General features: G+C 42.4%; 1 long non-coding RNA gene across 1 annotated transcript; it reads left to right on the plus strand.

Annotated features, from left to right (window-relative positions):
* The first annotated feature begins 305 nt into the window (after positions 1-305).
* On the plus strand, positions 306-11811 carry LOC125760043 (uncharacterized). The gene is made up of 5 exons (XR_007417708.1): positions 306-767; positions 1520-1648; positions 3352-3475; positions 6543-6643; positions 11173-11811. It is a non-coding gene; the product is annotated as an uncharacterized LOC125760043 (long non-coding RNA).
* Positions 11812-12863: the final 1052 nt, after the last annotated feature.

The following is a 12863-nucleotide window of genomic DNA, read 5'->3' on the forward strand; positions in this document are numbered from 1 at the left end:
CGCCAGCATGTGCCGTTCAGAAGAAGCTAACCGGCCCGCATGGTCTCCAGAGTTTTCTTTTCTTCGTTTTACAATTTATCAGCGCCATGTGTGGCCTACACAACGAGCTTTTACCGCAACTACAAAGCTTTAAACGAGAAACTCCTCAGGGCGCACCAGTGCTGGGCGCGCCAGCGAGCGCCGCGCCCTCTGCACGCTTCATCGCAAGCTATTCCCGCCTGGCAGGCTCGCTGCCTCGCTCACGACACTAGGCAAACCTTTCTAGCCACGATAGTTCTGCCATAGTTCTGCGTTCGTGCGTGTGTCGTCGTGCCGAGTTTTGTTCATACGGTCGACTTTTACCGCGCTGCCTCGCATTGTGTGTTGTATGTTGTGGTTACTGACGTTAAGCGCAAGTTCGTCACGCAGTGTTATACGCGGTAGCTGGTAAATAGTCACCAGATGCCGGCCGTGCGACTCCAGTCTGCGACTGCTTTGTTCAGTGTGACCGACGGAGGCGATTCATAGTTTTGAAAAACACGTTCTTCAAACGTTTCCGCACGTCAGTAGGGTTCCTTGATGCGCGTTTTGTCCGCTCACATCGAGGCACAGTACACGGCAGTGAGTAGCAGCGCTGCAATCCTTTCTCGACGACGCGTTCTGTGGCCTTGGAAAATGCCTTGACGCTCGGGGACGGCCGGTAGCTCGGCGATTCCTCGCTTGGCGCACCATTGAAAACCGGCGGTCATCCAGCAGTGTACGCTGCCAGCGTATTTTTATTGCCAGAGGTAAGTGAACGTTACGCTTCGTACATTGTGAGTTGTTCTTATTGTAGTACACGTTGTCGCCGAAGAAAATCGCATAACGTGTTGGTAGTGTAATGCGGTTGTAGTTGTGCGGATTGTGCTCGCGCATGACATTTGTCAAGAACGTAGTCGGTAGTGTTATAAAGTTTTGGTAATTAGCTCGGTTGCACGCACTGCTGTACGCTAATATTTGCTGAAAGGAGACAACATTTTTGTCAGGCTCACCAATTATCATCCGCCACCGTGTGAATCGTGAATCGGTGCAGTGGGAGAAATAAAGTGTATTTAGGGATGTTTTCTTTAGGCGTGCATTTTATTTGTCATTAAGTAACATGACCCTCAAAAGCGTCTAGGTTAGCATTCTTGGACATTGCTTATCATCTTTCAAGCAATAGATAACAGATTTGCTAAAAATGCAATTTCTGCAGCATGACACTGTATTTTGTTCAGTTGGTTTGCCCCATTTTTATCCTTTATGCACGTTGACCTAATTTGACAAGCCGTACTTTCAGCTGAATTTTCAATTGCTTTTAGCAATATATGTGCGTCCGTGTATTGAAGTCCCACCTCTCATCGCATAATAATAGCTTGTGAAGAACAACGCTTGTCTTGAATTAGCCATTTATCAGAGCTCTTCCTCCCTCTTCAAGGGGAAGGTGCAGCTGGCACACCTGTTTCGGCTTTTCTTAACCCTTTTTTTTTTTAATGCTGAAGTTTTTTGCAACGTACTGCAGGTAGCAAACAGCAGTGCCACGACAAACAGTGGAGTGCTGACCATGCAGTCCAGAAGGTGGCTGAGGCAAGTATGCTATAGGAGGTGCTTATTCAGGCAGAAGAAATAAGCTTCTGTAGCCAATGTAAAGGTAATGTACAAAGTTCCATTTAATGAAGAAGAATCTTGTTTTGAGCTATTGTCGAAGGGAAACAATGAGCGCTAGATAAATGAGATGGAAATGCAGAGTAACAATGTTATGTATGCCAGCAACCAACTTAAGTTTATTCATGCAAAAGGGTTATTTCCAACTGGTTCATTTGGGGGAAGAGCCCACAGTTTCCACGAATGGGCATACCTGGTAGCCGTTGCACAACCTGTTACTGTGTTCTCGCACTCATTATTATGTGCCACTTACTCTTGTGACGTTCCACCAAGGTGAAATTACTTCACATAAACAGCAGCGAGAAGGCTCTTGCTAGCCAGTTCGATTAAGACAGCGTTACCGTAGCTTTTAGTTCCAGTAAACCAGCTAAGCTGTATAGAAGAGCGTATACTCCATGTGTTTGTCACCATGGACAGTGCATTTTGCCTGGGAACATGGCTTAGTTTGCAAAGGAAAATGTTGCCTTTCTGTAAAACGTGGTACTGGGAAATGGCATTGTGCCAAAAATATTAATGTTTATGATTTCTTGCAGCATGCATTGTTGTACAGGGATGTTAGCGTTTTCATAAATGCAATGCATGGCGCCTGAAGAATATAGCGGCCCACTTTAAAATTTATAACTTCATGATTTCAGTATCTGGGACAGACTTTACTGTATACGGTTTGTTTCTGGAAAGCTTCAACCTATCTTGCAATTCTTCAAGGCCAATACTGAATTTGCTGTGTACATTTGGCTGCACATTCTCATCACTTATGCTAAACAACAGGCTTGAGTGATGTGTGGAATTCTTGTCAATCAATTTTATTGATTACCTCGGACGATCTATTCTGCTTCCCACAGTTATTGGGTGCTTTGTGTGCATGTGCTATGCATGCTAGAAATAAAAACAGTGCATGCAGCTGGCAGCATCAACGAGTACAATGCCCATAGGCTAATATGAGGTGCGAAATGTTGCCACTGCTAGAATTTACATTATGTGTGCATGGTACAGCTGATTGTGTAATTTAGCACTTTCCAGCTACTTACGCAGTTGGAGCAGATGTCGATCATGTTTACTGAGTAATGGCACGGCCACCAAGTTCGTGCATTCTGCATACCAGGAAACCTGACACGAAGCAACGTATTGCTGTGATGGCAGCTAAGTGAGAACGATTGAGTTTGTCTTCTCTGTCCATCTGTCAATACCATTACACAGGCTTGTTAAGTGCATATAAGCGGCTTTAGCAATGCACTTGCAGCTACAGGGACAGTAAAGACAGCCAATTTCATCATCAGAGTTCACTCTGCAAATCCCACTTTCCATAAAGGGCATTGTTTTTGATAGTTTAAAGTCAAAACTTGCTCAATTAAACACTTCGTGGTGTCTGACATTACAGGAATTATGATAATTGTTATATCTCATGTGAAATTATGCCATTGTTTTTTTTTTCATATTCTTTGCATACACACTTTACGACTGCACCCTCCCCAACCGTATCTTTACTAGTGCTACATTCTGTTATGGGTGAAAACAATTATTGAACTAAAAACCAGGCCAATGAAGGCAGTATGATGCCCTGTAATGTAGGAGGATGCTGCTATTGCAGTGTTTAGTCTAGAGCTGAATTTAATGAGAAAGGGCAGCAATGTAGGTCATCTGTGGATATTTGCAGACCATAATTGTGTTGTGGTCATTTTGTTATCGCAGGAAGCATCTTCAAAAAGCAGTGCTACAAGGATGTGAGCAGCAGTTTCCCTTCAACGAACGGGTCAAATTCATGGAAGCCACATGCCTGCTGCTTCTGGCCTACACAAACATGCAGCCACCAAAGGTGTGAGACATCCCTATGCTGCATGGAATGAGCATGTTAATTGCCTGTTTTTTATAGCTTATAGTGATATGTCTACAAGTGTACTTCCTTCCAGTGTATGTTTACATTCTCTTAAAGGGCCAGTCAGCAGGCTCCTACTTCTTTTTTAACGCGGTAGCGTTAGAGAGCTCGTGTCGCAGAAATTCCGCTGTCTGCGTCGGCACCGTTGGTTGTGAGCGAAAAATCATCCGTGAGCGAAAAATCGAGAAAGTAGCAAATAAAATAAACGATAAAATCTTCGGTCCCAATGAGGATCGAACCCAGGCCGTTCGCGTGGCAAGCAGGTGTCTTACCACAAAGCCACGATGTTGCTTGCAGCTGCTTCGGACAAAAACACTACATAAATGCCATGTAGTAGAAGGAGTCTCCTTAATGCATTTTGTTCGGCAGGTGTCACGACGAAAACGAGCCCATACGGTAGGCGCATTCGCGAGGCCATCAAACTACGTCGAAAAACGCCGGGATAGTGCAGCCATCGGCGCTAAATACACATACGAACTTTCAAACAGCTCTGAAAATGGACAACTATGTCCATCCAGAGGAAAACATATCAAGCCAACGCAGCAAACGCTAGATAATGTGCTGCCATCTGTGAGGCATTGTGAGAAACATGTCTCGACTTTTCATGGCATCTGAGAGGGCCGGCGCGCGGCGTATATCTTGGAGGCCATGCGACTCTTGCTTTAGATCGAAAGCCTGTAAAATTCGCGCGCGTGCGTGCGTGTGTGAGTGTAGCAATACACATTAATAAGTATGCACTTAGTGGTTGAAGTGCGCACTAGGGGCCGGATTTCGCTATCGCGTTCAACTCTTAAAGGCGAAGCTTAAGGGTCCCCCAATTTTTTAGACCTCCCAAACAAGCTCGCTAATTCGTACAGAGGGCCGCAGGAATCACATCGTGCGAATGTCAGACACTCCACTTCTAAAAACAATAACCGCACCTCCTCTTCAGCGCTTGACCAGTCCTCTTTGATAGCGAAGTGGTGTAATGTTGCCTATGAGCAACATTAAGTAACGCTGACTGTTGAATAGTCCTCTGCAATACGAAACGGCATTTTGGCTTTGTGATGATGCAGTATCTGTTGTTGTCACAAGTGTTGCGAATTGGTTTATCTCGCCAGTGCTTTGACTGTGCTTCCTCACCGCACCGCTTTGGCACAGTGGCACACCGAGGAAGCCCCTCTTCAGGATGGTCAGGTTGAGCGAGAAACTGAAACCAGCTGGAATGTTTGTTCTATCCCCTGTGGCTTCATTATTACACCACTTAATAAAAAAATTCATGTTACAACATGTTCATGTTGTACAAGCGTGCAGTTGTCACAAATTTTAGACTCCGGGGTTGTTTAGGGGCCCTTTAGCCTTAAATTATGAATGGTAAATTCACACGTCACGTGGTTTTCTTGCTTTATTTTTTGCAATGCTCATTTTTAAAATAGCATGTCAGCTTCTGTGAGTGGTAATTTATACATTTATCATACAAAACATCCTGCTATATTCAACAAGTGTTATTATAGATTTTTCGTGGCACCAGAGCCACCTGCTTTTTGCCCTGTGGCAGCTACATGACAGTTCATTGCTATGCTGCTTTGTTTAACTGATATCTTTTCAATCAATGCGTTTCACAGTCCAGGGTGTTTGTTGTATTTGCATCTTGATGTGTTTAATATCATACAAGTGATGGATTTTTTTCTGTCGTCTAGTGTTTACTTTGCAGCTATTTAACTGTGGTTTTCAGGGGCATATCTAGACAGGGACATCAATTCTGCTAAGCTTTGGTTCGAAAAGAGACGCTGAACAGGAGTTCCTTAGGTACATGCCCTGAGCACCAGCCCTTTGGATTACAGAAATATCTAAACTGCATAATGTCTGCAGCTCCTTGCTTAATTGCATGTCTTTCTTCAACCTACAGCTCTTTCCATAATCCTTAACATTAACCTACATTACCAAGTGAACATCCCCCGCTGCAATACAGTGGTTATAATGGTCAGCTGCTGATCTGAACTGTGCGGGTTCGATCCTTGATGGAGTGGTTGCACTATCGGTGGAGGTGTAAATCCTAGAGGTTCCTGTGCTTTTAATTTGACGTTTACATTACAGAACCCCCATTGTTATTATTACATCAGCAAGTGGACAGGGTGGTAATCTTGATTATATGCATATTTAGTATAACAGACAGCTGAGCTGGTTGGTAGGTATTCATGTTAAAAAGGCAGGGCATGCAAGCATGGACACAAGAGAGAAACCAAGACACCACTAACGCCAACTGGAAAGGCGGACAGTGGCACAAAATGAAGTAGACACAGAAACTTATCTGTGCATGCCCAGGCAAGAGGCGATACCTATCAATCTGGCACGCGCGATAGTCTACGTGAGATAACTGCTCAAGCATTTGATTTCTTCTTTATGCTAGTTAATCGATGGTTGGCTCTCTTGTGCACTGCCATTATCGATATGCCAGGCCTCGACTATTGGACGCATTTGTTCATTCATGTGCTTGTACAAAACTGCATTCATCGAATTTTGGCGTGCATTTACGCCCTCGACAATGTAAAGGTAGATTAGGTGATGAGCCTCCAGTTAGTGATCTCAGCGTTTTAGGCATCTTGACTCTCTTGTGTCCATGTTTGCATGCCCCATCTTTTTAACATGTATTCATATAGTGCGTAAGAGAAATAGGTTATCTAGTGAGTTATTTGGAAAGTAAGTTTAGGGCGAACACCAAAATAGCAGTGTAAATTAAACTTAAGCGATGAATGCATCGGGCTGGATTAGGAAACGATATAATGGCGAAATATAGCCGCTTGCTCTTTGCTTATACTTGTCTCAGTTTCTTGTCTCGTATGCTTTGACAATGACCAGGTGTCATGTTGGATGCTACTAATTGGTTATGAGCTATACATAGACAAAGCAGCGGCTGTTTGGATGCTTTCTAAACAGCTACCTCATGGGGAGAAAAAAGTAAATTTGGGTTATGTGAGGCATGCTAAAAAAAGTCTACTTGTTTCTGATGTTTTTGTTTTCCTGGCAGACATTCTACACGAACTTGCCCAAAGGCAGAAGGAAGGCACGCACAGATGGACGCACAGAAATCATGGGGCTGCCGTAGAAGCTGTGAATGAGCATTAACCTGTGAGTATGTGTCTTAAACAATTTGCTGAAGCCTTTTATTTTGGCTGAACATTCTTATCGATGCTTCCCTGATTTGTAGTGCAATATTGTTACACCCTGTTGCTTTCACAACAGAGCTCTTTAGTCTGGTACAAGGCCCAAAAAGTTCGACCTAGATGACCAAATTGCGGCAGCCAGTTGTTTCCACAATTAATGCATTAGTGTAAAAAAACGCAATAGACGGAGCACAAGAAAAAGGAAGACACAAACAGTGCTGTGCTGGTGTGCTCAGTCTTCTGCACTGCTTTGTTTACGCTCTGTCATACCAACACACAAGCATCCATTTTAGCTTATGTAGTAGTCCAGCTCATACACTTGGTAACGTTCTCCAACGGCAGGATTACCGGATATCTGGCTTGTGAAGTCAATCTAAAGTGCATGCCTGTTCGTGTAGACTTGTGTACATCCACCAATGAGATGGACATGCAGCTGTGTTTTAATATTTTAGCCATTATAGCTCGTGAATAGAATTTGGAGCTGTGACAGCAACAGTTTTAGAGGGGGCGAGTTACTAAATTATTGTGTATTTCTCAATGTTTGCATGTTATAAAAACATAGCTTGTTAAAATTAGTCCAGATTTTACGCTATTTCTTAACATATGACCTTCCGTACTGTTCGAAGGCATTGAAGCATATGAAATGCTTTGTGCCTTTGTGTGTGTGCCGAAGGTTAGGAGTCATTATACTAGAGATAGATCAAAATAGGTCAGTGGTTAAAGTAAGTTTTTCGCAATCAACTTCTTGTGGGCAGTTATTCAGAGCAGGGTTTTGAAGTAATTTAGCAATACAAGCAGATTAGTGCTTCATTATAGTCTCTGACAGTGCACACTGTTTTATTTTAGTACCTATTTGGGTCATTTCACGGCAGTGTGCCAGGTTGTTTTTTGACCATTTCCAATATTTTGTAAAACTGTTGCTGTGATGTTTCAGTGTGGGAAGTAGTCATTCAAGCGTTACTTTTGGGGAAAGAATTGCATGATGCAGCAAAGACCTTTCAAACTTCGCACGCAGAAATGAAGCTGTGTCAGGCAAATTAATTGACACATGATTATTGCGTCGAGCTATTACTACAAAGCGTTTGTTTCTTTAACATAGTCACCAATATTTCATGACTATGATAGTCGAATGTCTTCAAAATTGACACTTGGAAGAAGTAGTGTTTGAACCCATATTGCGGGCTCTCTTTCACTGTGTAGCAATCCCAGCAAAAATGTTGCTTACACATCATAGTGTGCTTTCCTCGTGCGATAATTTAGACAAAGTTTTTAAGGTGAAATATTATCTTCAAGCGAAAAATAATTTTTTCAAATGAAAAATAACAAGGCTGTGGGAAGTTTCTTGGAGCTTTGCCTTCACTGCACAGCACATCATTGTTCTTGCATGGTATTTCAGACAGAAGTATTGCTTAAATCTGCAACATTTAGACTTGCACTATATGAGCACAGGGGCACCCGTGTGAATCCTGTGCCAATGTGCTGTGCAGCGAAGGTCAAGGAACGAGACTGTGCAGGCTAGGGATTATTCCCAAGGGGAGAAATTCGGCCTTGTTGGTAAGACATTAGGAAAAATTTTGCAGCGCAAAATAACACAAGAACGAGAAGGGAGGACACAAGACCTGCGCTAACTTTCAACAGAACCTTCTGTTGAAAGTTAGCGCACGTCTTGTGTCCTCCCTTCTCGTCCTTGTGTTATTTCGCGCTGCAAAATTTTTCCTAGGGATTATTCACTTCAGTAAATTTTTCCTTGCTTACAACCAAGCAGTATATATATTTTTTAGATGGAATATAAATTGCCAGCAAAGTATACCACACACTAATGTCTTGGCAACATTTCTGTTTCGAATGCTACATATCAAAAGCTAAGCTGCAATATGGGTCAAAAGCTATTTTTTCCGACTCTGTTACAGTTTGGGTGCAACGTTTCTGTTTATTTTGTTTTCATAGTAGTTTTATGACAAAGTGGATATCTATTTACTTATTTTTTTATTACTTGACAATACTGCTGACACCAGTAAGCAGTATTGCAAAGTGGGCTACAGTGATAAGTTACACATAAAATGATCTTGCTAAGCAAAAACAGGAGCATAACATATACAAAACACAAGATAAACCAAGAACATCTATACAACCGTCTTAAGAAAAATGATAAGGGAACAGCACAAAATACAAAGGCAATGAACTTTAGAAATCAACCTTCGGTATTCCATACGAAAGAATTGGTCTTTCTCCTGATAAATGTTAACATTAGAACTTCAGCATTTTGCAGTGTTTCCTTATGGCTGAAAAAATGTAACTTGAAATGCAAATTAGTAAACTATTTTAGCCATGAAACACTGCCACCTTCAGATTAAAGAAAGAAATATTCTGCATTAAAATGGGAACAAACAGCACTGGACATGGGACGAAGAAAGAACAATAGACGAGGGTGCTGTCGCCCTCGTCTAGCTTTTTTTTCCGTCCCGTGCCCAGCGCTGTTTGTTCCCATCGTAATCATGTACTAACCAGCACAGTTATGTGCTTTCCTGAAATATTTTGCTCTAATTGCTCAAAGCAATAACTTTGTATAAGTTGATCTTGCATGACGCAGTTTCACATCTGTAGATGGATGGATGCTATGTGTGTTCCCTTTAAAGCGAAGCATTGACATGCAAGTGGCCAAGCACAATTTTTGAATTGGCTTAATGCCTTTCCTACCTGAATTAAATTTCTTTCCTTAAAAAAACTTATTATAGGTAGCTTATTTTTCGGCATTGTACATAAAGACCCTGCAGTTTTGTTTTTGGCTGTTCTCGCTGCTTTTCCACTACCAATCCTACATCTGTCTTTTACTGATTTCTCTTGTGGATGTGTTCATCTTTATCAAGCTTTCTCTAAGCCTAGGGCTTCATGAGAGCTAGTTCCCAACACGCACATGGGTGGACATTTTTACATTTATTTAAAAGGTGGTCCGTCATCATCATATCTCTCTCACAACCAGTGCATGTGACGCCTACTTACTGGATCTCACTTTATGACTGCATATTCTAAGGCAAGATTACCTCGCTTCAGACATTGCACTAGCTTATCATATGCTTCCCTCCTTACTTCGTCCTTATTCTTGCGATAGTTACTCAGAGCTTTTCATTTTTAGTATTTGCTATCCATTAAATCATCTCCACCTCTCTTGACATTGCACCTAACGCTTATCGTGCATAAAGTTTAACGCATGCTCTCAGCATCACGAAATTTCGTCCTGGAAATTATCATTGACTACAGGTATGATCTTTTTAGCAGCATGATATTTTCCAGCAGCAAAGGAGTTCGTTAAAAAAACCACCTTGTATACTTAAAATGGGGGTGACTAATTCCATACCTCGTTTATTAAAGTTAACCTCTTTCAATTTCCTTACGCTTGTTCTTTGTGTTGTGCTTGCCTCATGGTTTGCAGTCTTTATGGATCTGGTATATTTAAAGAGTTGAATAGCCGGTCACCTGCTTATGACACTGCAGCTTAAGTATTGCACCCACTATCATTGCCATTGTAGCATTTGGTACAGTAGAGGTTTTTAATGAATGTAACGAGATGTACAGCTCATGAAATAATTGTTGAACAACGAATGTTGTTGGAGCTAGTGATTCAGAATCAGAATTCAGAATCAGAATTTATTATTAAAAAGTTGAGCGAAGTTACAAGCGTTTAGTATACAGGAGGAGGTCCCATAGTCAAGAGACTGTATCGGGACCTCCAAGAGGACTGGTCTTTAGAGGGGCAACGAATTGCATCAAAGTTGCTGCAACAACTTAGACGCATCAATTTGTTGAAACATTGGCTCCAGCAACACGCTTTGTTCAATGGTTTGACATTCATTCAAGCTGCCATCTTCAGCTCAACTTTTGTCGCGTTAAGATGCACAGGATATACAACTGTCATGTTGTGTTCTGATAGAATTCAAGAGCTATTGACAGCAAGCTTGTTTCTCAATTTAATTCTCATCCTTTACGTTTACGCTTTAATCTTTGTCATCTTCAGCCTTATATGTGCACTGCAGCAGTAGCCCTTCGCAGTGGTCTACAATTTGCCTCGTCTTGTGCGAGCCGATTCCATTTTATACATGCGCAATTCTTCATTTCTTCACCCACATAACTCTCGGCCTTCTCGGCAGCATTAAGTACAAAAATTGTAACTGTTAAGACTTTTGCTTCAACATCATGACAGTAATTGAATAGAATTGGTAATGCACGTACATAAATACTCTTGCAGTTAGAACGTAGTGTGTTTAACCCTGAATTCTTGTGTACTATAGCAATAAGTCTTCGTGAAATCATGGTGCTTGTCCTTCATATGATCAGAACGAGTCCAGAAATATCTGCAAAATATTGTTTCTGCTTTTTTGATTTCTGAAACAGTGATGCTAAGGGAGGCCATGTGCACATGCACCATGGCAATGTTTAAATGGGTATAAATTCTGAACACTGCTGTTGCTCTAGGTGTTTTCTTTTACTTCCTTTCAGACGTACAGAAAGGAGCGAAGTGGAGCTGTCCATGGGCCGTGCACACAGTTTCATAAGCAGGCTTGCAACACTTTTGACAAATATGTTCCTGAATACACCTGCCGAAGTGGCATTTAAAGGAGCATGTAGTAGTGTACTTCACTGTTTATTTGGCATGAAGCAGCAGGTATGCTTCCGTCATCAGCAAGTTCACACAGTACAGTGCATCTACACATGGCATGCTACCCCCACATCTACCAGCCCGGGATGTGTAGCTTGATTGTAAAATGTTTACTTTGACTTAACACAACAATTATTAACAAAATGACAGGAAAGTTTCGCCACCTATGCAGGCGACATTCTCAGTATACGCTGGCAAATATAAGCGGAGTTTGACCAGTCCATTAGTCGCACATTTCCTTGTAAACATCTCGTAGAGGGCCACTGTTGTTGTTGCAAGCCAATGCGCCGTGATGAATGAACCATGATTCCAAGATTTTTTTTTCCTCCGACCTTTGTGCACAAGGTAGCATCGTCGAATTGATTAGGTCAAAGTTATGCCTTGTCATTCAGCAGCGTTCAACAAGCTCCGTCTTAGAGCACGTTGCATGGGTGGTTTTCGCAACATCCTCTTTGTGTTCTTTAACCTTCGATCGCCTTCTTCAACCCATTTCGTCTATGCAAGTTGTGTTGCAATCTCCACATTGTACTTCATAGATGATCCCACTCTAATCTTCGGCGGTGTTTGTGTATACCTTGTCCTTAGGACATGTGTTCACAAAGCCCAAAGACCGCACACCTGCGGATGATTAGAGCAGGGTACTCTACAGAGTACGTTGTGGGGTTCACGACACCACTTACATCAGCGAGTCGGGCAGGAAAATGCCAAAGACGTTCAAAGAACACAAAGTGGGAATGTTGCTAAAGCCACCCATGGAGCGCATTTTAAGACAGCTTGTTGAATACTGCTAGACGACAGGTTATAGCTTCGACCTTAACAATGCGACGATGCTGGCTCAGGAACGAAGGTGGAGGAAAACTTGGAATTATGGTTCATGCGTCAGGATGCATCTGCTTGAAACAACAACCACAGACCCATACCGAACGTGTACGTGGACGTATGTGGCTAGTGCACTGGTCGACCTCCGCTCACTTGTTGCCAGTGTATACCGAGACTGCCACCTGCATAGGTGGCAAAGCTTCTATGGGATTTTATGGTGCAGTTGTGGTACAAAACCATTATTTTGCATTAAGGCAAATGTGCCGTATTATATTGGACAGTACGGGCAGACCATTCTTTAGTATCTTAACATAGGAGGTACGTAAGAAGACCTTCTTTGAAGGAAATTGTTGTATTCTGGGTCACGGAACAGTGTTCTCATTCAAACGACGTGACGGAGCGCTTTGTGCTAGCTGTGCTAACGAAGGCACTTCGTAAGAAGGCTCCTTTTTAGAGAAATCGTTTAAGGTGGCGGTCCCACTCCGGCGAACCCCCCTCCGCATTTACGCATTGTTTGCGGACGCACTGTGCTCGCTGCGCTTCACAAATAAATATTAATTGTAATAATTCAGAAAGCTTATGATCTCCACTTTCTAATGACACCTGGTGTTAATGCCTGTTCGGAAGCGTTACCTAATAGCAGTGAAAATAGTGTGAGCAACAAAAGGCATTTTCGTTGTACAAGCCTCCGTTGTACTGCCAGTACGGCGAA

The sequence above is a fragment of the Rhipicephalus sanguineus genome, chromosome 10 (genome assembly GCF_013339695.2).
Source record: "Rhipicephalus sanguineus isolate Rsan-2018 chromosome 10, BIME_Rsan_1.4, whole genome shotgun sequence".
Classification (NCBI taxonomy): domain Eukaryota; kingdom Metazoa; phylum Arthropoda; class Arachnida; order Ixodida; family Ixodidae; genus Rhipicephalus; species Rhipicephalus sanguineus.